Raw genomic sequence first — 26598 nt, forward strand, 5'->3', positions numbered from 1 at the left:
AAAACGTTCACTTGAAGAACTCTAAATTAGTGGTAAAAAATAGTTAAAAAGTTTCGCTAGAAATGCCCAACTTTTGTTGGTCGAGCTGAAATAAGGTTTGGTTTTGATTTTACTAATTTGCATAGAAACATACGTAACTCATAGATATAGTGAACAACGCACTGATCTTACGTACACCGAGGAATAACACCGTTCCTTAATAACTAGTTTTGGGCTAGCACGTTTCTTTTAATAACAATGTTATTCATTAGATCGTCTAATTGAGCATAATTGATTAACAGTATCGTGGTTGTCATCTACAGAGAGCTACGATTCACATACGATATTCGTTGTGTCGAACGGGTGCACATAAAGTAGGCTGTAGAGTACATCGTATTTCAGTTCTCTCGGAAAAACGGAGCTGCGCATAATTTTATTGCACGCTCCCCTAATACGATGAAATTTCTATTTAATCTTAAAATATGGGTTAGCCCATGACCCAAAGTCAGCCGTAACCTTCATTATCTTCTAGGTTTTGTCATACAAACCTAGAACGACCTGATGCACGGAGATCGCGATAGCCAGAATGACTTCGCCGTCTTCAATTTACCTACCAACGACGACTTTAGCTAGACTTCATCAATATCTGGTACGCTTGTTGAAATGTTAGCCCGCCATTTTTTGTTGACTTGAATAATGTTTGTCAACGATGATAGCTGGCTGACGCGGCCTGTGTCTCAATCGTTCACTCTTTTGGCAGAAAACTCGTAATGGCAGACAACAGATGAGCTAAATATGGTTTTGCACACAATTATTTATTTCGTTATTTCCTTTTATTTTTTTCCGTCACTGAACAGTCGTAGCTAAGATACTTTTTTCCTGTTGAACCTCGGTTGCGGAATACCTGAAAATGTCCGAAATCACCGTTATCCTGCTAGTGATGGCTGCTTGTATTTACGTCTTCCATTCCGACATTTTACAGTAAAAACAAAAATGCCTTTTTGGGAGATTCGTTTTTAATGATTTACCAATTATCATAATGACATTAATGTATATCACTATATCACTGCAATGATATTTGCATTTTTATATTATTATAGAAATGCACAAAAAAAGCGAAAGCACACAGATCTAAAGCAAGATGGAGCATGACGGCAGCCGTATTTCCCATCTGTTCATATTTTGTTGCCATTGGTTTGCCCATATATCATGCATGTGTCCTTGAAGTCCTTCTCTTGAACCGGCGCCTACACATTGTGCTATAAGCTGACTAGCTCCAGGCTTTATCTTGCTCCGTACACCGCTTAGCGGTAACAGCAGGGGTAAGAGCCAAGGCTTCGCTTTGTAGTAGTAGTAGTAGTAGTAGTAGTAGTAGCGGTAGCAGCGCTAACCTTATTCCCAATCGTGCGAGGGAACCCCGTTATAAAAACAAGTCTGGGAAAAACGGACACGTTCCTTTGAGAAGCTGCTGCACCGACACCGCCCTACCTAACGATTCTCCGGACAACATTATCCTGGCCCGTATCGAAAAAGGCCACCAGACTCGCATTTCCTTAATAATGTTCTTTAGTTCGCCTCAGGCCTTTGTTATACCTCGTATATTAACACTTTCAAAGCAGTCTGGCCACCTCATCAGTTACGAGAGATTCCGTTCTCTACAATCTACACCTACAAGAATAGTAGTAGCAAACAGAAATATATATTAGGATATTATTTAATTGGAAGAATTCAGAAACAAGCAAACAACCTTTTTATCTCGTGTATTGTTTTGACGCAGATGTTCCCGGTTCATCTTAGCAGCGTGTTAGAACAATGTTGCAACAATAGCTTCGTAGCTGATAATTACTTGCTTAACTATTAGTACGGAAATCTAAAGGAAGGCGAGAGCCTCAGACAACCTGCAGGACGAAGAAGCTAACAAGCTGTCTAAATACTGCAGGCCAATGTCAACTAAGTTTAGGTGCTTATATGTAAGTTCAGCTTACCCAACGTGGGTAGCCAGCAAGGCGTTGGGTAAGTTGTACCTCAGATCTAGTCTGGCTACATTTGTAAACTCATTTTCGGGGTTTTATATTGGTAACCAGCAATTAGAAGAGCAGAAAGAGACTTTGAAAGCGGATGCAACTTTCTATGAATAAATAAAGATTGTGGCAATTATTAACAACTATAATAATAGAATACAAGATAAACTCTATTCAATATATCTGTGACAATATCGTATGATAAAGCATCTTTTCCATCTCCCGGTGGATTAAGTCATACCAGAAAAGTAAGCTATTCATTTGTCTGAAACGAGCAATTTCGAGTGAAAGGATAGTTTAATCTCAGAATCATGACCTGTACCCAATATTGTAAGTATATATGTTGAGCACCTACAGCCAGGCGGAACATCCTCGCTAGACAATTACTATTACCTTGTGTGGTCACTGCTACTTCTTTACTATACGTGGCTGACTTTTCTATAGAATTCAGCGTAAATATTGCAGTACTCGTCTGTCGCGCTAATGGCGTCAACTGCAGTAGTAACAATAGCGGCAGCGGTAGCGTCCGCTACTTTGGTCAAGAGGTGATGTCAAGCTTCCTGTCACAGTAGTAAGTGTTTACCATGCACTGTCTAAAGGCAAGGCGGATGAAAAAGTTGAAGGAAGAATGAAGGTAAACTGAACGAAAAATTCGATGTGGCAGCATGAGGCACGCGCCGCTTTGCTGAGCGGTGATGGATTGTTTCGCTTGGAAGAAGCGGATCGGGCAAACACAAACGGCATGTCCGTACCGACAGAAGAGAGTTAAAAAAAAACTACGAAAGATGGAACAGCACAAAACGACAAAAGATCCGACTCTCAGTTGAGCAAATCAACCAGATAACGCTGTACAAGTACACTGATGAGCGAATAGATAGATAAATAGGAAAGAAACCCGGAGAAAGAAAAAAGGCCGTTCGACGTTCATCCGAGGCTGACTAAGCCTGCCAAAGGCGACGATTATATAATGTATACGGAATATAATTCGTAATTGAATAATAGAACGTATAAACACATAAGACATATCCCTCTTGTTTTTTTTTTTGAGTACAGGAAAAACGTTCGAGCTGAGGCCAAATAAATGGAGTATGAATGCACGCTTGAAATAGATAGAAGTCCGAAGGATATTGTATGTAGGCTCGAAGAACAATCGACTTCACATTTAATTGATTGCATCTTACACTAGCTCTAAATCGAGATATGGAAGACTATATACTTTGTTAAGTAGTTCAGTAATCGTGTGTATACAACACGATTATCTAGACGAACCTGCTTCGCCCATGTTTTTGGCCTAGATACAATGAGGGGTATATCTTGCGATACCTTTTGAACACAGAGGTGCCTGAGGTCATTGTTGATGTCCAGCAGAGTTGACAGATGATGTCATCTTCCATTTGCGTCAACAGCTATTACGACATAGATGTATCTAGACGTCATTGAAATGAGCTATTTAACAGTTTGAAAGTTTACGATTAACGTTAAACTTGGTAACTTCATACTATTAGTTATCATATATAAATCAAAGAAACAAGAAAAAGCAAATCTTGCTTCAGTGACTCAAATAACGATAATGTCATGAACAATTGGCAGTCCGACTAGTTTGAATTAAGATTGTGTAGGATATTTGCCACTGAAAGGAGAAGCAAATGGAGGGACAGCCATGGACTAACTACTAAGAACTTCTTCCCCATGTAAACCTCTATAGACATATGGACAAGTGCTTTAGCAGACGACCGTTTTGAATGCTTAAACGGCAACGTTAACAACAACATCAACAACTGCTCTTTATCATTAATAAGAATTGCCACCGCAGCAGTAACAGTCGTCCGAGACTGACGGTCGAATCATCATCATCATTATCAATGGTTCTGACGTTCAGCTCTCGACAGCTCCAGGCTCTTATCGTGTTTCGCAACACGTTCCTCCTCTTCTGACAATGAAATATCAATATTTAGTTAAAATTGTGGCAGCTGTAGCAGAGAGCCAATTGTCTTGATGCCGCTTCGGTATCCGCGGCATCGCGTTCCAACAGACATCGAGCCGGCCAATCACCATTACCGTATCCAGAATTAGCACGTCTGGCCACTGTTGCTGAAACGATGAGGCTGGTCCTGGCACACTGTTGTAGTACTCCGCACGAGCTACAGCACACGCACACGCGATACAGACAGACAGACAGACATAACATGCCTCTCGGTCGGTGGCGCTATCGGCGTTTGTTCGTTCGTTCGAATGTGTAAACATTTAAACGCGGGCAAGAGCAACAGCACGACAACGCTTAAGAGGGCGACAGAGCGTGCGTCCCTCGTCTTTGAGTGAAACGTTTGGAATGGGGCTCGACGAAGATGGATGTTGAACGCCTGCTGCTAAGGAGTGGCCGTAGCATTAGATTAGATAGTATTTTGAGCATGAGGCGTGCAAAAGGGTACAGAAGATGTATATGTAGTTCGTAGAATACTAAGATTCGGAGTGCTCTCGGTTGTGTGACTGCTTATTTCACAGTCGGAGAATCACTAATTTATAATTAGAGCAGTCAAAGGCAAACAGTGATTAATACAAACTTAGATGATTGTCGTCCTCTTAAGGTATATACGCATATTTGATGAATGTTATGGAATATGGTGAAGAGATTGCAATTCAATTGAACCGTGTCTAAGATACTTAGTCGTACATTGAGTTTAGTCAGTGTTCTAACGGTATTCATTTTATGCTTTTAATTGACTCGTGTAAGTAACTACTGAATTAATTATGACGAGCGATTTTCATTGCAGGATAGAACTTAACCAGCAATTACTTACTCAATGAATACCATTAACAGGATAGAACTAAAACAATGATGAAAGGTACATTCAGGTTTTTAATTCACGTAGTTACAGTGTGGAATGACACAGAACTATGACGAGAGCGACACGACATAAAATAGTAACGATAAGACTAATAATAATAATAAGAAAATGAAGGATTATTTGGGCAACCGAAATATTTTCTGTCGCACAAAACTACAATACGCATCTACATTACATTGTATTAAACTTCCACTCGTGTGGTCTTTAGTCCATTTTGAAAAACATGCAGCTGCCAACAAACGAACTTGGTAAAGAAAACTTTATCTGCGATGCGCGTAAGCGCTTAATCAGAAGCCAGAGAACATCTATTATCGAACATATCCCCACTTTTACAGATTACATTGAATGTTCAATTGTAATATTTTATCACACACCACCTTTACGTTTTTTCCTCCGATTTGTGTTTTGAGGTAATGATGGAATGGAAAGGATAAATTAGCAAAGACATTCCCTTGTAACACTTTTTCATACGCAGCTGAAAGTATTGGTTAAACATGAACGTGCTGACTAGTCTGGAAAAGCACTCTAGAACCCTTGGATTCAAAGTGCGACCCGGGCTTTTTTGCACAGAGTATGTTTCAGAGATTAACTATTGTCGTACGATCCACCTATTTATTTAACATCTACAAAAACAAACTTTTGTTTAACCGTCATTAATTTCCAGATCCAGTGAGCGACTTTTTTTGGTTGTTATTATAGGTTATAGGATTGGTTAATGATTGTAGGTAGATATTTTTTAAAGGCTTTAGGTTTGGCATGTACGGTGAAGAGTATTGCGTCTCATCTACAAGAACCACCGACAAGAACTTGGAGCAACTTTTACGATAGCTCTTAATAGTAGTACTAGTGAAGTTCATTCGGTTGCACTACGGCAAAGCTAACCCGATTGTTCATCGAGAGGCAAAATCATGCACCACACCAAACCTTCTAGTTATAATTGTAATAACCTTCTATTATAACATATTAACATTTATTATAATTAATAAATAATAACAAACAAAGTAGAAATCGAAAATGTTTTTGCAAGGGGTATTTGTAAACAAACAATTGCTGTAAACATCAGGGAAACTGTGTAACACAAATGTTCCACGTGCTGTCGTTAGTGTTACTTCGGATTTATTGTACAACTTAGAGATAGCAAGTCGTATACCATATAAGATGTTTTCATTTTTTTTTTAAGGCAAAACCACTAATTCATTTTCAAGACTCGGGTAGCGTCAGTCTGGTAGCGGCTGTGTCCGATGGATATCTTGCGGCAAACCTTTCTAAAGACGTCCACTAAATATTTCAGAGTGTGACATTAGTACTCCGTATTTGGTTACTACGGCCTTCGTCCTACATCCTGTTCCCTTGCAGGTTGTACGAGGAAAAGTTTTTATGCAGTTGACACGCAGAAAAACAGATATGACAACACCCCGATTTACAGAAAACATCCAGAGAGACTTCTCCATGACAACAGTAAGGCTCTATACCATGGTTAAGTATGACCTCTGTCAAGATTACGTTTCCTACATCACACTTTTCGATCCTTCGTTTATTAAAAATACGCAAACGAAGCAGGTGGTCTGTCATAAACAGAGCGACTTGGCTGAATAGTGAAAAAATCATAACCGTAGCAAAAGTGATGGCAAAGACTCTGTCCATTTTATTGCTAGTCTTTTTGAAGTGACGACGAAATGATCGCCCTTAAAACGTGTCAAACATACTTCTCGTGATCATCTATATTCAATGCCCATTTGCTCCGCGATTTCCTCTGAGTAGTCTTCTAGTGCGGTTGCAATGCTATATTAGCAGCGTGACAACAAAAAAATTTGCTTAACATCTGTTTTCTTGTGAATTAAGTCGTTGTTGTTGTTGTATGTGTCGTTTGTTAAATGTTTTAGATCAAGCTACACGATCGAACTGCTCGCTATAGTTCATTGAATTGATTAGGCGTGCAATTGGGTGACGCCTTACCCGGTGGTTAACGACCTGTTTACGTCGGCCTGCGCGGTAATAACACCGCTTGTATGGCCATGTTCACACATGTGGCCCCGCGTACAGCGAATGCATCAACCTGGTACAACATGACAATTTTTATCAAAATATTTAAAGTAAGCCCATGATATCAATGCTTTAGTAGCCATGCCTGGTTTGGTATCTCGGCTTAGGGGATAATGGTAGCGCCTCGTCTTGAAAACTCGGAAACAGTTCGACGTTAGATGCTACCTCTAGATGGTTCGTTATCGAGGCGCACGACCGCGTTAGGCCATATAATGTTACACCATAGGGGAAGGCAGCAGAGGCTTGCTCGGTAGACTAACAAGACTCTTCTTTGTCGCCTATCAAAATCAATAAAAGAGGTGCTGATCCGACTTCAACTGACGAAGGACCTGTCGGAAACGATCAGTAGCCTTAATACGAGCTGCACACGAAACACATCGCGCGGTTTCGGAGTCTGGTTTAACGGTTTTGCATGTACTGCGTATCGCATAGGAGACCCAGCAAATCTACTTCAGGGAAAGCTGGGTGCTCATATGAACTATCGGTAACCATTCCCAGTGGCGTTGACTCAAGCAAACGGCAACACTGGTCGACGCTGCAGAGTGCGAAATCATCCAGGAAGCATCCGAACTAAGTATGTGTATACATGCAGCAACGCAGGTATTGATAGCTATCAACTAATCGTCCCTAATCCCTTTAAAGTCATTTATTTCGAACACATTGGCCTAGGAAAAATCCTATCACAGCATATGACCGCAAGAAGCCATCTCTATGCTCACCAACTCACTTGCACTAGACAACTTATCATCCTATAGAGTGCCAATGGGCAGCTAGCTAGCTAGCTAGCTAGCTAGGCTGATAGGGGAAGCTTGCTTTTTGTATAAACCAGTTTCTATTATCCATGGCCTCCTTGGGCTACAATGCACCTAGAGTGTACAGGTGATAGATGAAACATATGTTAAAATATATGAATCGGATTTTATAACTGTAAGGATATTTTCTATAGCTATCGAAAGGCCGAAGCGTTCCGAGTGTGGGGAATGCACTGACGTAAACAGCCACATTCGTAGATTTGACCACCCTGGTTTCTGCATCAATCTATATTATTGCTATAAATTATTGCTAATCTATATTATTGAACTGACAGAAGTTTGTGTCCGTTGCTAGATCAGCACAATTTAGTGACGCTTGGAAGAGAAAATGTTTCAACTTTCAGGGTTACGCATCTGATCTCATCAAACATTTGACTGACGTTTCGTAATCCAAGTACTTTAAAGCAAGCTCATTAAAATTCATAAGAAGAACAACAGGTGCTTCTAATGCTGCAAATTTACGAAACGGTATTAAAAAAGAGAGTGCGAAAATCGCATGGGGTCGTGCAGGTTCCTTCCGGATTATCAGCCAGCAGAGGTTTATCGAATATATATATATATATACGATAAACCGATATGAATTACCGCAAAAGAGGAAGGCTTAGCTCAATGTGAGTCGGGCCGTCTCCGTCGATTGGTCTACGAGAGTCGTTTTGAAAGGAGCGGCAGGCAGCGTTAAGCCGTGACCGAATCGCTCGGAAATTGCGGTCAAGCGACCTAGCGACGGGTCTGACTAGTCTCGCTCTATGCCTCTCTCCCTTGTTGTTGATCCACAACTAGATCTTCTATTGGAAATCAAAAAACCCATGAGTCTACAAATTGGCGTACTTGTTAAAAACACTAGATATAGATAACGCTGCAGTTTACGCAAGCAAAAAATGCTCATTCTTCAATAATAATAAATAAATCGGATAAAAATTATTTTCATATATCATATCACAATCTATTAGATATGTTGTTAATGATCAAAACCCATTTCCTGTTTCTGTTCCTAGTTAGATTGGTTGATAGCAGCATGAGTACTAAATTAGGTTCCGTAGTCCTGCTTATAAATCTGTAAATAATAGACCCATCGTTAAATCCTTACAAATTATAGGTAAGATATAATAATAATAAGCATTCAGGAGTGGATAACTTTTGCTCCAGTTATGGACGTCGAAGCGGTCGATATAAATTTGGCTTGGATATAGATTTAAATTACAGCATATGACATGGACACAGCTGTACATATAGAAACAATCGATCAATGCACATTGCAAAATGGCGATTTGCGGAAGTAGATCCTTTGAAACAATCGAACAATGCTTCTACATTTCAAGCTATTTCAGAGCCATATTGACATTGCCACTATGGTATGGAGACACGTTAATTAGGTACAGTATAACACGCACTAGCACTGTTTACCAATTCGCTGAACTGCCTCAAGACCATTTTGAATCTCATACCTAATAACAACGTTTTCTAGTTCTTTATGTCATTTACTTGGAAAACGTCGTCAGATATTAAATGATTACCAAATGTGAAAGTAGGTATTAACGCCTGCTATTCGGCAAAGCGGCGAGCAGTTAATTTCGATGAAGTCAAAATCTGTAAAATGGAAATCATAACGAAAAGTTGGCAAAATTTCGAATATGTCGATTTATGTGTACTGCAAAATTATTTTTGGGTAGAACTTGCGACAAGGTTTTAGAAGTTATCACCGAAAACCTATTATTACCATCAAAGGAAATTTTCACCCTTTGTTGAAATTTAACAAACCCTTCTGGTAAGCTTCATTGCACCAATTTAAATGACATATTATTAATTTAAGTTTATTTATTATAATAAATTATGAAATAAAAAAAAATTAAGACTTAAGTTACCAATCATTCATTTATTATTTTCAGGTAGCATCCATCACATTTAAAACACGTACATTTATAGAAATCGGCATACTATCTTATAATATACATACGACAGCTTCACGGGTCTGGCTAAAACAAACGATATAAGACGTTTCGCAGAATGGTGGACCTGAGTTTTGCGAGGTTATGTACGATATACCAATGATTGCTGAAATTCTTTTAGTTAGCCAAGCGATTGAAATTGTAAGCGGCAAGAAGCATAGGGCAAACACAATATTCATCAGGTTCATGAAAGTGCCGTAATCAGCGTAGGCGATGATAAAAGCCATGCACTGCATAGCGCGTCACTAAATGTCTGTTAGACATGCCAAGTCCGTCTTACATCCCGTCCATCATGACTTCCGTTTAACGGAATACGGGATCGACCTCCGTGAATTTCATATGATCGACTTCATTTTACCAGGCTTTTTTGGAGTATTGGATAAGCCAACAGGTTGAAACGACGGAGGTCCTCAGCATACAACGGCCTCACTGTAGACAAGTCTGCTACGGGTTGTCCGGTGCAGTTACGAGGCTCTTATGAGGAACGAGGCCATTGTTCGGTTAAATGCTCGAGATTTTCTAGTGCGAGATCATATAAGATTAAACCCACCTCGTATGTGGCAATTGGCGCAGGTCAAAATGTCGCAAAGCGGTCGACGAAAGGTGGTGGTTGGTGGAAGCTATCCACGCATTTCTGTGTTCTTCTGTAGTATGCTGGAATAGACTTCAGCCATTATACAAAATCAGCAACCCTGAATGAGTGAATAGTTCAACACGTATTAGCAGTCGATCAAAGTGATAGAGCAGTGTGGCCGTAACTCTGCCACCTGTCGTGAATTTTACCACCTTGGTTAGGTTGGTGGTAAGTCCTGATTACAAGACGGCGAAATGTAACCTCGCGAGGACCCGCTGGACATGGAAACGAATTCTCCTCACCTGTCTTAAATAAAACCCTCTTCTAAAAAATTCTTAGACCGAAAAAGGAATTGGCTGACGTTGTCACCCTGGACCACACCTGAAGTCGCTAACAGCTCTAAGACCCCACCATCGATTGTATCACCGTCTAGGTAACGTATTTGCCTGCTAATGGCAAGGAAGAGTTGTGATCTAGGTTCGAATCAGGGCATAGACAGGCCGTTTCATGCTGGCAGGAGCCAGTCAACAGTCTGTCTAGTAGAATACCTAATGCCGATACCGGACGTAGGACTAAAAATACAGAAAGACCCCATTATCGAGTGTAACCATGTTCTTCGTCAGTATAACTGCTATTAAGTTCGTGTTCGCCGAAACGCCAATATCGGCGAGGATGCTTAAGACTGGATTCCTTAGGACAACGTCGAAGATAATTTTGTAACATAAAATTTATCGCATAAGTGTATCGTAGACTGGTACCGAAAATTCGCTTCATGTCGCTTCAATCGAAAACTCCCTCCTGAATTCTTGTTGACCCACGTCCTTCAGGAATACGTTTAGCTTCCTTGCCAGCAGCTACGAAAAAAGTTAACAGCTAGCGCTTCCTCTTTGTGATTCTGCGATATAACCTCAGTTGGCTTGGATAGACTTCGTTTATTAGGATGATGAGAGGCGCTGCATCCCGCCAGTGAGGAGTAAGCAGTTCGAAACGAAAATAATCCCTGAACAGAGTAGAGCAGAACAGCGCCAGGCGTGCGGCATTCTTAGAGAGTTCATTCCGAATCCTCGGGGAATTCGGGTCCCGCCGCCTTTCCGGAGCGTAAGCTTCCGAACCCCGATATCACTTCCAGGACCGAGATCTCTTGATCTAGCCTTTCGCGTTTGCCCGTTGTCAGTTTATCCCATGCTACGCTAGGTAGCGAGACCCCTGAGGTACGGCGTAATTGGATGGGAATATGGCGAAGTGGTCGATGAGCACTGATGAGGCGACGAGAGACGATATAGGTTTGCGGTGGCCAGGCCATGGTTGATGTAGGGCCTTTTTTATGGTATTTCTTGTGCTGAATGGGATATGTTATTTGATAGATAATTGTGAGCGCTGCGGCCAATAGCCTCGCTGCCGGTCGGAGTGTCACTAGAAGTTTACCAAAAATTGCGGGATATCAACCTCAACATCAATCAAATTCAGCACTGGCAATACTTTAAGAGCCTATTTCAGGAGCTTCTTCACCCAATTTACGCGGTAAAACTTATCCTATCGGATGACCGTCCTGGTATAATCTTACAGAAATTTATGGCCGGAGCTGTCACGGTTCACAGAGACGGGGACCCTCTCCGACGCATTTCATTTTATCCACACTTACGTTCTTCGCGTAAAATGCGTATGGTAGAGTGTACTGCAGAATCGATAAAAGTTAGTACGGTGCTTCGGTTGGCCAACTGGCAACGATGCTCCATCGGCATCTCGAAAGGAAGCGCACTACTGAACCCATAATGGCAGCGCTAGAAGTGTAACCATGATGTGTCTTTAGAAATTAGCATGCACCCTTTATCACCTGGTCATACACACACACGCACTGTTACAAGTCCTAACCTAGGGCCAGACAAAGCTATAACGTTGTCTTCCGCATAGCACGGGATGAGGTTTCCAACACTGATTACAAAACACAGAATCCGCCACTTAGGCGGTTGTGAACTGAGTAAAATCCTCATAAGTCGAATGGGCCGGTTTTCCAGGTCTTTTTGAGCACAAGAACATCGACTGTATTCCAAACCTCTTTTGCGAGTAGCGCTGAGGTACGTTCCGCTGGATATTTTTAGTGTTTCTCACGACTGGCCCCCGGCTTCTGCTCTTAGAGCGTGCTTCTGACAGACTGCGAGATTTGAAGCTACTGTTCTTGGGGATGGTCTGTGTTTTCAGCGCGATCAGAGTCTGTTCTGAAAAATCTTTGACTGCGGCAACGCCGTGATAAGCGCCGGCACTTCGTTGGATCAATACGGACAACAGAGGCTTTTTCAAATGTGTGGAGCAGCTACGATCCTTACGGAATTCATAGATAGGGCGTACGCCTAGGCGGACAGACTGTACTGTCGAATCTCGCCGCGGCTGTGATTGGCGTAGCAAACGTATTCCCGCGGCCGCCTGCGTGCTTTTCTTCCGTGTTCTAAGTATACCTGATCCTCACCCATAAAAAAGATTTTATATGGAGCCTTCTTAACTACACCACTCTTATAACTGTATTTGCAACTATCAAAGACCTAGCGCTGCGTGATCAAGAGATGCGCAACAGCAAATAGTACACTGCTTTAGACTACCCTTCCTGATAATGACCTTACAATCTGACTCGAGGAGGGAAACAGATAGGACATGACGCTCGGACTCTGGATGTAGCCCTTTCACTCCTGTAGCAAATTACTCAAATGCTATTATGAATTCGTACTTCTTGAACTTCATACACTTACGATAGCCTGCTTGCTACCGGGTTATTTGAAATCTCTAGATGCTTATTTGTTTTGGCTATCGCACTATTTATGTCCATTTTCCCGTCTGTACGTACCGCGATGGGTGCCTTCTGGAGCAAGAAGTTCCGCGAAGCCGGCCCATAAGGCTCGACAATAGCGTTGCTAAGAGCCAGCACTGATCTAATCACAACACAATAGCTTTTCTGGACATGTCCATGCATTCGTTCTCTATAGTTTTCTAGAGCTTTATGACAGTGCAACACAAGTACGATGTATACTATCATTTCGCTTTTCAGAGGGGTACTGTTCACACATTTTATAAATTGTTCAATTAACCAGGTTACTACAGGCCAGCCACTCAGTCCACAGAGTCTGGCGGTCTCTTTCATCGGTTATTCGGCATGCACTCTGTTGCATCTATCACAGCTGAGGCCTTGGAGTGTTTGATCAGCGCACATAGGAAATGGAACCCTTTTGTACGCAATTTGAAGATTTATGTGCCAATTAAAGGTTGAAGCATAGAGTCATCGCTATTGTTTACCACAGCTGTTCTAAATCCTGTTCTGTTATTTTTTCTGAGTATTCTGAGTAATTACGTAGATCGCGCCATTTATCAGCCAGAAACGGTTTTAAAGCAATTCTTAAGCTTAATCGACGAAAACTTAATCACAGATGAGGCCATGCCGAAGAAGGCCACTGCTTATTCTGCTCATACTTCCCATAGTACAAACGGTTTAGAGACTAAGGAAGACCGAATTTCTTCGCACGAAAATTTGGACACGCGAAATGGGGGTTCGTCGAATAACATCGACACGTTCTTGATTAGAGTACGGAGCTGTCTCGCACAATTAGTTTCGAATTTTTAAAGTGCAAATAGAGGTTATGGATGTTAAGAAGTACATATAGAACTTGAATATGGTACCAATTTTTGGATAACTTCGTGCGATTAGACATAGCTTTATCCATATTTTGCTTTGAATTATTTTTAACCAACCGCAGAGCTAAAACAAAAATGCTCTTTTTTGTTGACTTCTCAATGGCAACTAACAGTGTGCAACATTTGTGTAGCGATAAATTAAAAAGTACCTTACATTTTTTTTTGACTGAACAGGAAAGGTGTGAAACCTTTGAAAAGGTAAAACTATGGTAGTAGCTGTCAACAGCAGAAATCTTTCGATTCGGGTGGGCCAGAGTAACAGTGGCAATGATATCAGAAAGCCGGATCACTTCCGTACGCTTGTGAACCACTTGAATTTTAATTCCCTCTTTTAGTGATTCCTGTGCCACCCTGCACTTCTCTATCGCTCTCAACCATGGAGCTTAAAATATCAGCAGGCTCGGCAGAACCCGAACCTAAGGCTTACTGCCCCCAAGCAACCATTGCTTTTGCCACCTAAGCCTTAGCGTTCAGTCATAACTTAACAGCACCTTCAAAGTACCTATATCCTAGTTCCATTGAAGCAAAAGCTTTTCGTCATCGTTTTGCTTTCAATTAGACTTTTTCTTTCCAATTTGCGGCTTATCCAAGTTAAATTTTATTTTTTTCTCCGGAATAATTTTGCCTTTTATACGTTTAGCTTTACGTCTAGTTCATCCTTGCTGCTTCCTCAGCCAATCCCAATTGTACTTAACTAATGTCGACCGGTTACTAACTTCATTTGATCTCCAGCTCATATTAGATTGGAACGCTAGAGGCAAGCGATTCGTTCATCTGAAATCACGCTTAGATTTGGTTAACTGTAGTCATGGACGTCGCGAAATTAATCAGCCATCTTATAAAGCGTTGTTTTTCGGTTTGTAGAATCCTTTAAATCCGGTGACGTATTTTAGTGAGGATAAACTCGAATTCAATATCATATATAATTCCATTATCATTTCGATCTATAATCCATTATTTAGCCCGATAATTAGACCTATTCTGACTGAAAGCTGAATAGGCTTTAAAGAGTCAATGAGTAATACTAACCAGGGACGCCTGTATCAGGAGAGCGGTTACGTGTAAGTAGTTATGTATATAAATGTATTTGATTTAAGAAATATCACTCTCTTAGAGACACCTAAGCAGTGTATAGTATGCAAAATTTGACTCTTGAATGAATGTAGTGGGCAGAAAAACAGAGAAAAATAAATGACGCATGAAAATTTATAAATGAAGGGCACAAATACATGAACTTCGCTTATTAGGGGATTGCACGTCCGTACGTCAATGCTTTTAATATAAGGACTTTCAACGTATTTTGCGCCTGAATAATAACTCTTTTACGTACTCGCGAGAGCTCCGTGTAGACGTCTTACGACCTTTTACACTCCGACTAGTATTAACATCTTCTCCTCCTCCTCTTCCTCCTCCTCTTCATCCTCATCCTCCTCCTCACACCCCTCATCCTCCTCCTCCTCTTCCTCCTCATCCCCTCCTCCTCCTCCTCCTCTTCATCCTCATCCTCCTCCTCTTTCTCTTCCTCCTCTTCCTCTTCCTCTTCCTCCTCTTCCTCTTCCTCTTCCTCCTCCTCCTCCTCCTCCTCCTGCTGTCGCATAGTGCCCACCTGCATACCTATATAGCATTCTGTTTCTCGCAATGGCGAGAAAATTAGGCGCAGTCTAACCCCACCAGTTGCCTCACCAGCACCATTTATCACTTGAAGCAACCGCAAAAGCAGCCTCAACTAGGTTAATAGTACAAGACTGTATATATATATTTATGTATAGTAATTAGTTACGGTGGCGACAGTGGATGATGATAATGAGAGCACTATTACTAACGGCAGTAGCAATGGAATAGGGATATTCGATATTCGATGGAACGGGCAGGACTAGTCATGGACGGATGGATGGATAATTGGCTATTGCTATTTGATTTGTTTGCCACGAAAGGGCCGTTGCCGGCACTCTCAACGGCCGATCAGCGCAAGCCGAGGCCACCGAGCAACCGATGGATGATCCGCGAATGTTTTGCTTCGGGATTTCGCCCTCTGAAACCGTCAGTTGAATAGCACTAACGCCGCCGGTACGAGCAGGCGGTCTCCAAGTCACCTCCTGGCTTTTTCTCTTCTGGGCGGGTAACAATACTAGAGGCGGTAGCAGAAGCTGTATACTATATTCGAAAGCAGCAAATCACGGGGCGCCCAAAGCGTCACACACTGCAATGGTCGTAGCATAGCGACACACTGCAATAGCAGCTAGAGCCGCCATAGAGATGAAACCATCTCAGTCTATCGCCATTACGGGAAGAACGACGATGGCAACGCATTGTAGTGAAAGGCTAACGCAAAAGGGACATGCTCGAAAGAGGGAGGTAGGCAGGTCGAAAAAGGTTCCCTCCGAAAAACTATTGAACCCTCTGTACACCAGATAAGAATAACTACTACATGATTTTTTGATTATTTAAAAGAGGACTTATTATTAGCTGAAAGCTTACCCAAACTGCAGCAAGCACGTGCATATCGGCGCTAAAAGTACTAGTACATATATGCGTATGTCTCTCTATTTTTTGTCGCCACCTATCGTGTCATACGGGAAATGATGACAAGGCGCCCACGGCCATTTGATTGAGCCATGTAGTTTCTGCTTTAAAGTGCTCACAAGAAGCCCTTATTAGCGTTACAATAATAGCGTTCCATAACTTTTAAAGAAACACTAGCGTTATTCTAATGATCTTATTAATATTGTTCAATAAGAAAAAAAGGGCTGCAAACTTTACAATAGTGAACTGACTAATGTCTGATTGGAACCCGCAATCACGCCGTCGGAAGAATACCACCAAAGGGGTAGAACAGGACTGTAAAAAAAAACATGTAAGTGTTTGTCTTCGTGTTTTGTTGCGAAATAATTATATTGTAAATCGTTTTATTTAGATCGAATGTATACTAACAGCGCAGGTAAGACGCCGCCCTTCGCTGATCTTATAGATTGACAGTGATCATTATTGTTGTTAACAATGCCCCCTACTCACTCTTTGGCTGGAGTGACTAGCAAAGCGTTTCCAATGAGCTTCCGCCCTGAGCCTCACTATCATGACTATTTGAGAGCGTGGAACTTCACAGTTCGACACTTGAGATGTTGCCTGATGCTTTTCGGCATCTTCTTAGCCTTGTTGTTAGCCCGTTCTGTCGTTCCTGTTGTTGTTGTCTGCGGCGTTCTATTGTTGCCGCGATGACTGAGCACGAGAAGCAGCATATAATCATCATCAACGCCACCATCGACAGCATCGTAATCATCACCCCGAGGTGTGAGCTCGTAGACGAACACATCGCTAACCCCGGCCCGTTTGGCTTTCAATCCACGCGGATGTTTTCTCAACAAAGCTAATCTTTCACTGTTCGAGGTCGGTGGCTGCCGACCGCCAAAATATCTCGTTGATCCTTTTCGCTGTTAATCCTCCGCCCGACTGCGTCGTCATTCTCTGCTGTTTCTGAGATCTGCACCGAGATCAGACGAGCGGTGCATCAACGACCCAGCACTTTGCTTCATACGCATATAGAGCACATATGCAATGATATATATGTGTATAGCACATCACGTAGTCACCATCACCTAGACGAAGCCAGCCGTAGTAGGCTATCTCACACCTGAAACAGCCATTCTTGAGACTGCCTGTCAATGAAATATTCAACGACATAACAATATAAAAACGAAAAAAGGTAACTTATTATACATAGTCTTTCTATTGTTTTCCTATAATTATGGTTATCCTTATCGTATGTACGAAGGATTTTACTAGATTTACTTATATGAAAAACACATTTTTTTATTCCTCTGACAACAAGTCACTGTCTTATATATCCCTCGTCATTCTGCACAACTTTATCGCATCTCTTCACCAAATGATGTACGCCATCTTGCTAGAAGGTACCGGATTTCATCTCAAAGAAATTTTACAACCACGTTCTGGGTCGCTAGCCCGTGTCTAAGGCAAAGCCGCGAGGGTGGTTGTCGAATAAACGGACAAGGTAAAAACCTCTAGGCAATGCAAGGTCTAGAGAATATGAAGGGTTCAACGAAACCTCCCATACATGTTCGCTGTATCAGACATCAGGTTGTCATGGAGCAGTATGATCTAGTCTCATATGTCGGGTCTTTTCTTTAAGACAGTCTGGATGGCTCGATGTATGTGGGTCGAATAAATGTGCCGCACAACTATTGGTTTATAGAAATCGATTCCCAATGAATTCGGTTTCCCCAATTCCACCAAACACAAAGTATATTTTTTTTCGTATGAATATCTGGTTGAACCTTGGGCCTTGGCTTGTTCTCTGGAGCCGTAGTTCCAATTTCTGGTTTGTGACAGACACTACTTTTCACCACCAATAGCAACTCTGTCCCAAAATTGGCCGTTGTTGCTGTGTGACGCTCGTCACTGACGAAGATGTTAAGACGCAACGTTAAGCCGTAATTTCTCATTGGATTAAGAGAGGTATACAAGGTCCAAGTTTCTATGCAAATCCAAACGACGGTCCTATTGTGTTTGTATAGTAATGTAGAACGGTATATCAAAACATGAAAAAGAAATGGGGAAAATACTTTAAAAAACCGCGCTAGCCTGTTACCCAACCTAGTATAAAACTGCATACAAGTCCTGCCATTTGGCACATAGGATTTGAGATACAAAATTTTTGTAATGTGTTCTTCGCTATCCATTCCTGGTCATGCATGTCGTTATTTAACAGCCCACAGCGTCACGTGTTTTTTTATGATGCGGCAGACGCCTTACGAATGAGAGTTGTTAAATCAAGCACCCATTACGTATGCTAAACAAGTAAGTGTTTTGACTTTTACGCCTCGGATCGCCGTTGAAGTTTACCTTAGATGGCTTACGTTTTGTTGAATTCCGTGATACGAGTCATTGTGCTAACTTCTCTCAGATTTCAAGACAACCGCGCGCATTCTCTACTAGTAGTCCATCGCGTCGAGTCAGCCCGTCACCTTTTGCCTCTATTGCTACCGCAACCGCTACCCTTCACGGTACTATTACATAATTTAATTGATGTTGTATATGTGGTGAGGCTGCCATCAAAAGTTATAATATCTGCTCTTCTAGTTCAACGGCGGAAATGGAAAGTGGAAAGGGTTTCCGAGCCGTCGTTTACTGCTCCTGCGATAATTTTGCAGAACGCTGCACGATCTTAGGGGCGGACCCGATGCGCGCACGGTATAGCGACTGACTAGAGAGATGCAGACTTATGCAGAGTTCCCTCAGAATAAACGTTACTAGTAGATCGTTCCTCACTATGGAGAGTACTGAAAGACACTAGAGGACTGAGGATCGGACACGGCTACATTATGAACCAGTAGCAATGGACAGTACAGTTGTATTTAATATTTACAATGTATAAATACAATGGTTTTAGTTACTCTGATTGAACACTTTCGAAGATTCTTAAATTATTCGTAAGCTATAATTGAGTGTAATTTTTTAGTAATTGATATTTTCTAGTATATTTTAGCTTGGAGACAATTTCCATGTTGCTGGCACCTCAACATCGATGCTCCAGGAAACGTTTGTGTTGTATATTTACCCTTAGCACTACCAGATATATCGTCTTTTAAACTCGAGCGACGCGTAGTGGTCTCGGTTCAAATCCATACAAAGACATTTAATTTCGTGCTCTAAGGCAACTGTCTGGCGGAATAGCATTACCGTACTAACATAATTTTCTATTGCCTTCTGAAACAAGCCGTTTACAATAAAAATGAAAACTTCCTAAAAAGATGGTTTACATGAGGGCAAATAAAATAGCATAAGATGAAGTCCGTTCCGGGCCCCGATTTCACCGTTACAATGCAAGCAGTTTGATGTTGTTTTTGTTGTCGTTAGGTGAACGCAAAGTTTACATTGATTGGTTCATTACACATAATAAGTTTTGGAAACTTTATTCCGTGTGTACGTCGTAAGCAAATAAGCTTAACAGACCTACCAATTATCGGTTATTTATATTAAACCTCTGACACTTGACAATTACCTATTGGGTTGGGCACTGAGTTTATTGCCTTAAAAGCTATGTTACATATGCAGCTAAACAAGTGTATTCGCCTGAAGATCAAGTGTTTAGGACATGCCAAAGATAGTCTGCCATCGGCTCATATAGCCAAAGTTTAGGGGCGCGCAATTTTAAACTGACTATCATATCTGATATAACACGGTTCCGGTCCCACATTTTTCTTTCTGCGCCATATTACGACACGCATTTAGTCTGCATATTACAGCATTAAATAGTAAGATGTTGGCTTAATAATTATTATTTTTTTTATTTATATAATATATATTATGCGCTGCGGTTTGCTATGGAAATTTGCATGTCAGTAGCATTTAGGAATAAAAATTTTGCTAACACAGAAAGATCTTAAAGAAGATATTGTGAATGACAACCGGGGTACGATTCTCCACTAACGAACGAAACATTGACTAACCATACTTTCTTGCAAAAAACTTGAATTGGTATTTCTGAAGCTATTGACTCTCTGAAGTGGAAATGATTATATGCACGGTTAGAAAAAATACACTTCATTAAAGAAATATGGTTTCAAGCTCTAATGATGACCAAAACCTAGGCGACATGTAAGTATCTTTGCGACCCTGATAATGGTGCTTACGAATGGAACCACGCGTCTTTCATCAGCTTAAGCCGACCAAGCTTAAGGCAATCGGGCGAAACCGGCCGGATTCAGGTATGTGTGTGCCAAAGGATCATTCGAATTCTTACAGCTTGATTGTCTCTTATAAGTACAACTTCAGGAGCAACTATTAGTAATATATTGACGTACGTTCAGTTTCTCAAAAAAGTAAGTCCGTCGGTTTTATATACATTCGTCGTCTCAAACAGACGTATTTCTTCGTAAAACTAATGGTAACTCCGGGTGCGAATTACAGCCATGTAAAAAGTTTCTAAACTTTGGCGAGATGCTTGATTCTCGCTTTTATCTGAGCCCAACAACGCTGTTGAAGTTGCTCCTTTTTGCTGAGGTCGCAGTGAAGAAATATTAAACTTTTTAGATAATGTAAAAACTTATATGAGTCGATTCATTGGGTAGAGTGATATCGCTAGTGGCACTTGGATAAGAAGATACGCTTCACGGAAGATATGTCAAAAATCAGGACGGTGTACTTCCGTGGAGACCCACCGGTATGAGAGATCAATGAGTAGAGGTTCGAACCTATAACCTTAAACCTTGCCCAGCTCGTCATTTACCTTTAAAACATATGAAAGTTGCAACCAAATACATAAATGGCCTAACATAACTTTTGTCTGGCATAAAAGACCTAGAAGCTAGTAGGTGGGTGTCGAAGCATATTTCAATTGCACTTGAAATAGTGCACAGAGAAGTCGATCCGCGGCTGTGCCCGAACATACTTATCTCTGTTTTGACTACTGATGCTCGTTCTGCCTTTGGGCAGCCGACGACGCTCTTCCGTCGAGATGTAAATCCCCATAAAACTCCTTTTGCTGTTTTAGCTATGTGCTACTACAGGATGTTGGTTTTACTTGACGAGGCGTTTCTTTTGGCCAAGCTTACACTATTATCACTATTATTATTCGATAGCTACAACTGCCAGCGGCTACTGCATGTTATATTTATTTATTTACATACAGCGGGCGACACTCACGCTCGGAGGCACTCTTACACCGGCGTCGGCACAGCTGATGACGACGACCACTCTTCGCATAGAAAAGAAAGGTTACTGCTACAACCATGACTTGTCGCGCACATCCGGGCAAACGAAAACACACACAGACACACATACAAAACGTGCTTCTGTATTTTTTTTCTCAAAACACACACATATATATAGGCAACACCTTTTGGATAGGCATTCGACGTTGGGTAGTCCAGGCTGTCGGTCACGGGCGTGCAGCGGCAACAACAGGCTGGAGGAGAACAGACAGCATATCGGCACTGCTGTTCTATTTAGGCCGTAGCCCCCGGGACTTGTAGTACCATTGAGGATTTGGACGACGGATGCAAAATCTTGATACATAAGGTAAAATGAGTGTGAGTATATGTGCGTGCGTCTATTCGTTACATATATGTATAACTACAAGAAGTGGACATCGCCAACTCGCGTCCTCCGTTTGCTACAATTTACAATTCGCTGAAAAAAAACCAAGTGATGTTTCAGTTTTTCTTGCTAAGTTCACTGGGAAGCTCTGCGAGAGGCTGCCAGAGCTATCCACGACGCAACGTCGTCCTAAACTGGATACTTTAACTGGTAGTGTGATTCAGCCGTTTTAATAGCAAGTGTAATATTCGGAATTTGTGATACCTACCCTGTGCTATCTCCTAGGCTCAGCTGAAGGCGTTATGTTCGACGTTAACAGACAAAATAGCAAAGACCAAAAGATGCAGGAAGAGGAAAAAGGATAGTGTAACATCGAAGACTTTTAATAAAGTCAACGGTTAGAAGTGAGCTGTATTGCAGCGTGTTCTACACAGCAAGTATCGGGCGACTTCGTGATTGTTGAAACCTCAAAGAAAAATTCAGCCGTTATATTACGTCAAATTAGTTTTTTTAGTGATAGGAAGTCTGCTGTGTTTGTGGGGTTCTTGACACAATAAGCTGATATTATACAAGCTGACACACGACAAGATGAGGTTTCATGAGCAAAACTGTGTACAATGTCGTCCATACTAATATGGTATATAAAAGCCAGAGTTTCACACTAGGCAGAGGAGGTAAGCTAGATGCTGCGGGGTTTTGCCCATCAACAATATGAGTGCTTTCAGATAGAATTTACAGTTTGTTGAAGGAAAGCGATCGTACGAGCAAAATAAAATCAGGTTCCTGATTATATCGAGTCATCCTTGATTTGTGATAAGGGAGATCTATGGCTTTTTGTGTACTTAGAAATTAATGTGAAACTACTGAAATGGAAAAATATAGATTAGCAGTCGTATCAGGTGACAGGAGAAACACTGTATATATAGGGATTAAAAATAGGTTCTTCGAACATTTCGTCTAGCTAGGACATGCGATATTCCATTTGCCTTTAGTACGTCAGCATACAAGCAAAACTGGCAAACCTAAGAAATCTGTCCCTTATTTGCCTGACGTATGCCGTAGCTGATGTTTTTTTTGTCGTTGTTCTGAATAGCCCTAACAGTCATACGGAGCTTTTATACGTGCATGTGTGTACGTCCATCAGAGTTGTGTCTATTCTATTTTTAGATACCGCGTAATGTTATCGGGTTGCGCTAATAACTTAAAAGCTACTCTAATATGATGATGTTTTGACTCGACCACTATCTCCGTTTGCGGTTGTAAATCTTCTCGTCTACGAAGCTCTCTCAAAGCAAATGGGTTGCTAACATCAATGGTCGCTTCTTCATGAACAGCAGCGCCTACTTAACAACATGATTCGCCAGAACGTTGTCGTTGGCTTTCCCCTTATCGATCGATATCCAGAATCGGTCGTAGGTGAACGACTACTCTTTGATAGGCCTAGTAGTGGTACCCATGTAGAAAGGGCGAGTGGTGTCGAACGTGGGGCTCAACATGAACTTCATGTAACAGCAGATAGTCAGTAAATAGTCATCGTGCACGCCGCGTTTCTTTCCCGCCGAGTGCTGCATCACGCGTAGCAGCGATACATGAACTCCTCCATCGTGTCAATGAGTCTTTCTAACGGCATGCCTGTTTGGCCCATAAAAATTGGAGACACACGCCGGCTACAACGTTTGCCTTTTCATCGGTACTCCGGCAGCACCGGTAGCAGTGTATTATAGCAAAGGGCTGCTTTGAGGAGAAAAGAAGAACGGACCAAAAAGATATATATATATATATATATATAATACTCTATTATCCGGATTCGCTTGCTGTGTAATCAACTTGAATATCCTGTTTTTTTTTTTACAAATTATACGTTATTAGTTTAGAACGCAATAACTTTAGAGTAAGTAAATAATATGCGCAAGGTACATATACATTCTGAACAAGAGCAATTTTTTTTTTTTCTATTTCAGTAATCCATTTGCTGATAGCCAAATATTATATGTCCCTAAAAAACTTTGTTTGCTTCATTTGGTTAATATTAGGAAGTGTCATGTACAGTTCAAACGTTTGTATGTACGTACTATTTTTTAGAACGCTAAAGTTTTAACATTTCATAAAATGGCAACTATAATTAAGGACAAAACATAACAGCGGAGAATAAATGACATAAGCGTTGTTTAAAATATTTAAAAAAATAATAAATATTAAAAAAATTTTTTAAATGACAAAGAGGACTGGCAAAAAGCGATCTTAGAAGAATCATCATCATCATCATCATTTGTTGAGAAAAACAAAAAGAACTTCAAACTAAAAGATAATAAACACAGTGTAAAATATTAAACAGTTTAGAGATTTAGATCGAACTCGCTATTTCATGCTTACTTTTTTGAGGTTATTCTGTCTCCCAATAAATTTTGCCGATTTTTTAAAAAAAGCAGTGTCTTTGCGTAAGTTTGGAATTGGTTTCGATCTGTCGTATTGGGTCGCAAATATATATATATATATATATATATATATATATTTTCTTATTAGGTGACCGATAATCGCATTTTAAAAACGCTACATAACTTGTGAAACAATAAAAGAGCTTACGTGTAGCATAAAACCCTTGACAAGCACCAAGCTAGGTTTAAAAAAGCAGTAAACAACAGCCGCCTATACTTTTCGGATAATTGTTCTGCTTATGCAAAGTGGCGCATTCAAATTCGGATAGAGCGGAGATGCGCTCATTCATAAATATCAGAGGAGCGCTGTTTATTTCAAGAACAAAATAGTGACAAAGAACAGAGCGTCGATCTCAAATGATCAGCTATGACCCTATGTGCATACGCGGAATGAACCCCAGCTAGATTAGAAACTTCATTTTATGCCCAAAAACGACGGTCTACGCTAGTGTTAGTTTTAACGGTGTTTTTGGAAAATCCGAAGAATATCTTAAGGGGGCCAACCAGAAAACTGTACATGGGGCTAGATTTAAAGGGCTGGATAATTCATCAAGATAACTTCAAAATCCATCTTTTATACAACTGGATCTTCTATATAGAAATGGACCTTTATTTAAAGGACTGCTGAATGGGTTATTCTGATAAGCTATAATAGTTGATTTTTTTGCTGATAGGCCGTCTCATCAACGGTACTTTTGGCCTGTTATGAGCTGAAAATTTAATTTCGGTAGGACTTCTTAGTAGTAGCAATATAGTTGAGCGACACTTTAATAGATTTTCACCTACCAATACTTAACGCACGGCTACTACTGAAAAGCTATTTCGCAGGATTATAAAAGAAATATTTTAAATATGACTGCTGCATGGTTTATGTCCTGAATTGAAGATGTGATAGCGGTAAATAATGACCATACTAAATAAACGTGACCATCCAGAATAGCACATACAAAAATTTTTGCCGAAATATCTATTTTTATTTAACTACAGATTTATGAACTCCTCACTAGAATAAGTTTTTCCAGATTCTAGATATTGCTTCCAAATTGCCTTGCTTTTAAAACTAAATAAAACAGATATTTCAACAAATGTTTTTGCATATACTAGAGCTACCATGTCATGTTACGATTATTTACTGCTGTTACATCTTCAGTTCAAGACACTAAGTCAAGCACAGGTCATTCTCAAAATATATCCGTAAATAACTTCTCAATTATAACTGTGCCATTTTAGTAGACATAAACTTAAAGTGTCACTCAAATACACCGTTGAACTGAATTTTGAGTTGATCAAAAGCCAGACGTCCCATAAATGCAAGCACTCACAAGGGCCAAATGGAAGCTTGAACGGCCGTATTGACAATAAATATTTTCTTCCACCAAACGGCCGTCAATTCCTGTATCAAAAATTCAAGTGTATCAAGAAGAGGCTTTTTGCCTTCTTTAATCTATGATCTATTGAGGATCTCTCGGTTCGTCTCATCAAAACCAATGTTCTATACCCTACAACTTCAGAAAACGGTGCCAAGATATTCTGAGGGGTGTGGCATGCTTACACGATACTGTCGCAAGCTTGAAAGCCTTAGATTTTGGTACAACTACATTTTGTAAAGGAGGACGAATGCAGTCTTCCAACTAGAGCGTACGACAAAATGGCATTTTCTAATGGTTGCCCTTGTATCGATTATTTAGTTAGAGGGAAAATATTTGAATTTCGTTGATACACATCGGAGTAGACAATGCTATAGAAATAGGTATCAGTACAAACAAATTCACACACGAACTGTGACTTCCCCCGTCAACAGTGCTAACGAGACAGAGAACACTCACAACAGGACAACGGTGCCGTCAGCCGATCATTAGTAAATGGCTACCAGCGATCTGGTAGACGCTAGTCCTGAAACCACCACACACACGCTATCTAGGCGCTTTATGCTAGACTTACTTTTGTTACGAAAACTGCCGTGAAGACATCAGACAATATCTCAGCCCAATAGGGACAGTTCTTCCGAGCTTTATATTAGTTTCTGGTGGAAAGATTAAGAGGTAGACTTCTCTAATCGGACCGCATGCCGCCATAATAGCGTTGCCTTCAGTTCATTAAACCCAACAAGGGTACATTATAATACGTAATGATGTTAACTAGACTACGGTTGCTGTATACGCGGTTATTCATATATTTCAAATATTTTCCGTTAGAGACGGAAGGTTAT

At 40.8% G+C, this 26598-nt stretch overlaps 3 long non-coding RNA genes across 5 annotated transcripts in view; 2 read left to right on the plus strand and 1 right to left on the minus strand.

The window, feature by feature from the left end:
- Positions 1-977: 977 nt before the first annotated feature.
- On the minus strand, positions 978-4250 carry LOC147757165 (uncharacterized). Its single transcript, XR_015324313.1, has 2 exons — positions 3324-4250; positions 978-1647 (listed from the first exon to the last, which is right to left on the minus strand). It is a non-coding gene; the product is annotated as an uncharacterized LOC147757165 (long non-coding RNA).
- A 148-nt stretch (positions 4251-4398) lies between these two features.
- On the plus strand, positions 4399-8621 carry LOC111247244 (uncharacterized). 3 transcript variants are annotated; one of them, XR_015324312.1, is made up of 5 exons: positions 4399-4585; positions 6027-6304; positions 6730-6905; positions 7187-7463; positions 8046-8621. It is a non-coding gene; the product is annotated as an uncharacterized LOC111247244 (long non-coding RNA). The 3 variants fall into 3 exon arrangements; XR_015324311.1 differs by having other exon boundaries at positions 6203-6304; XR_002672034.2 differs by lacking the exons at positions 4399-4585; positions 6027-6304 and having other exon boundaries at positions 6467-6905.
- Positions 8622-21582: 12961 nt separating this feature from the next.
- LOC147757166 (uncharacterized) overlaps positions 21583-26598 on the plus strand; it is a 22066-nt gene continuing 17050 nt past the window's right edge. Inside the window, exon 1 of the long non-coding RNA XR_015324366.1 lies at positions 21583-22628. This is a non-coding gene — a long non-coding RNA (uncharacterized LOC147757166). The remainder of the gene's footprint in view (positions 22629-26598) is intronic.

Source organism: Varroa destructor, unplaced genomic scaffold (genome assembly GCF_002443255.2).
Source record: "Varroa destructor unplaced genomic scaffold, Vdes_3.0 BEIS01000003.1, whole genome shotgun sequence".
Classification (NCBI taxonomy): Eukaryota; Metazoa; Arthropoda; class Arachnida; order Mesostigmata; family Varroidae; genus Varroa; species Varroa destructor.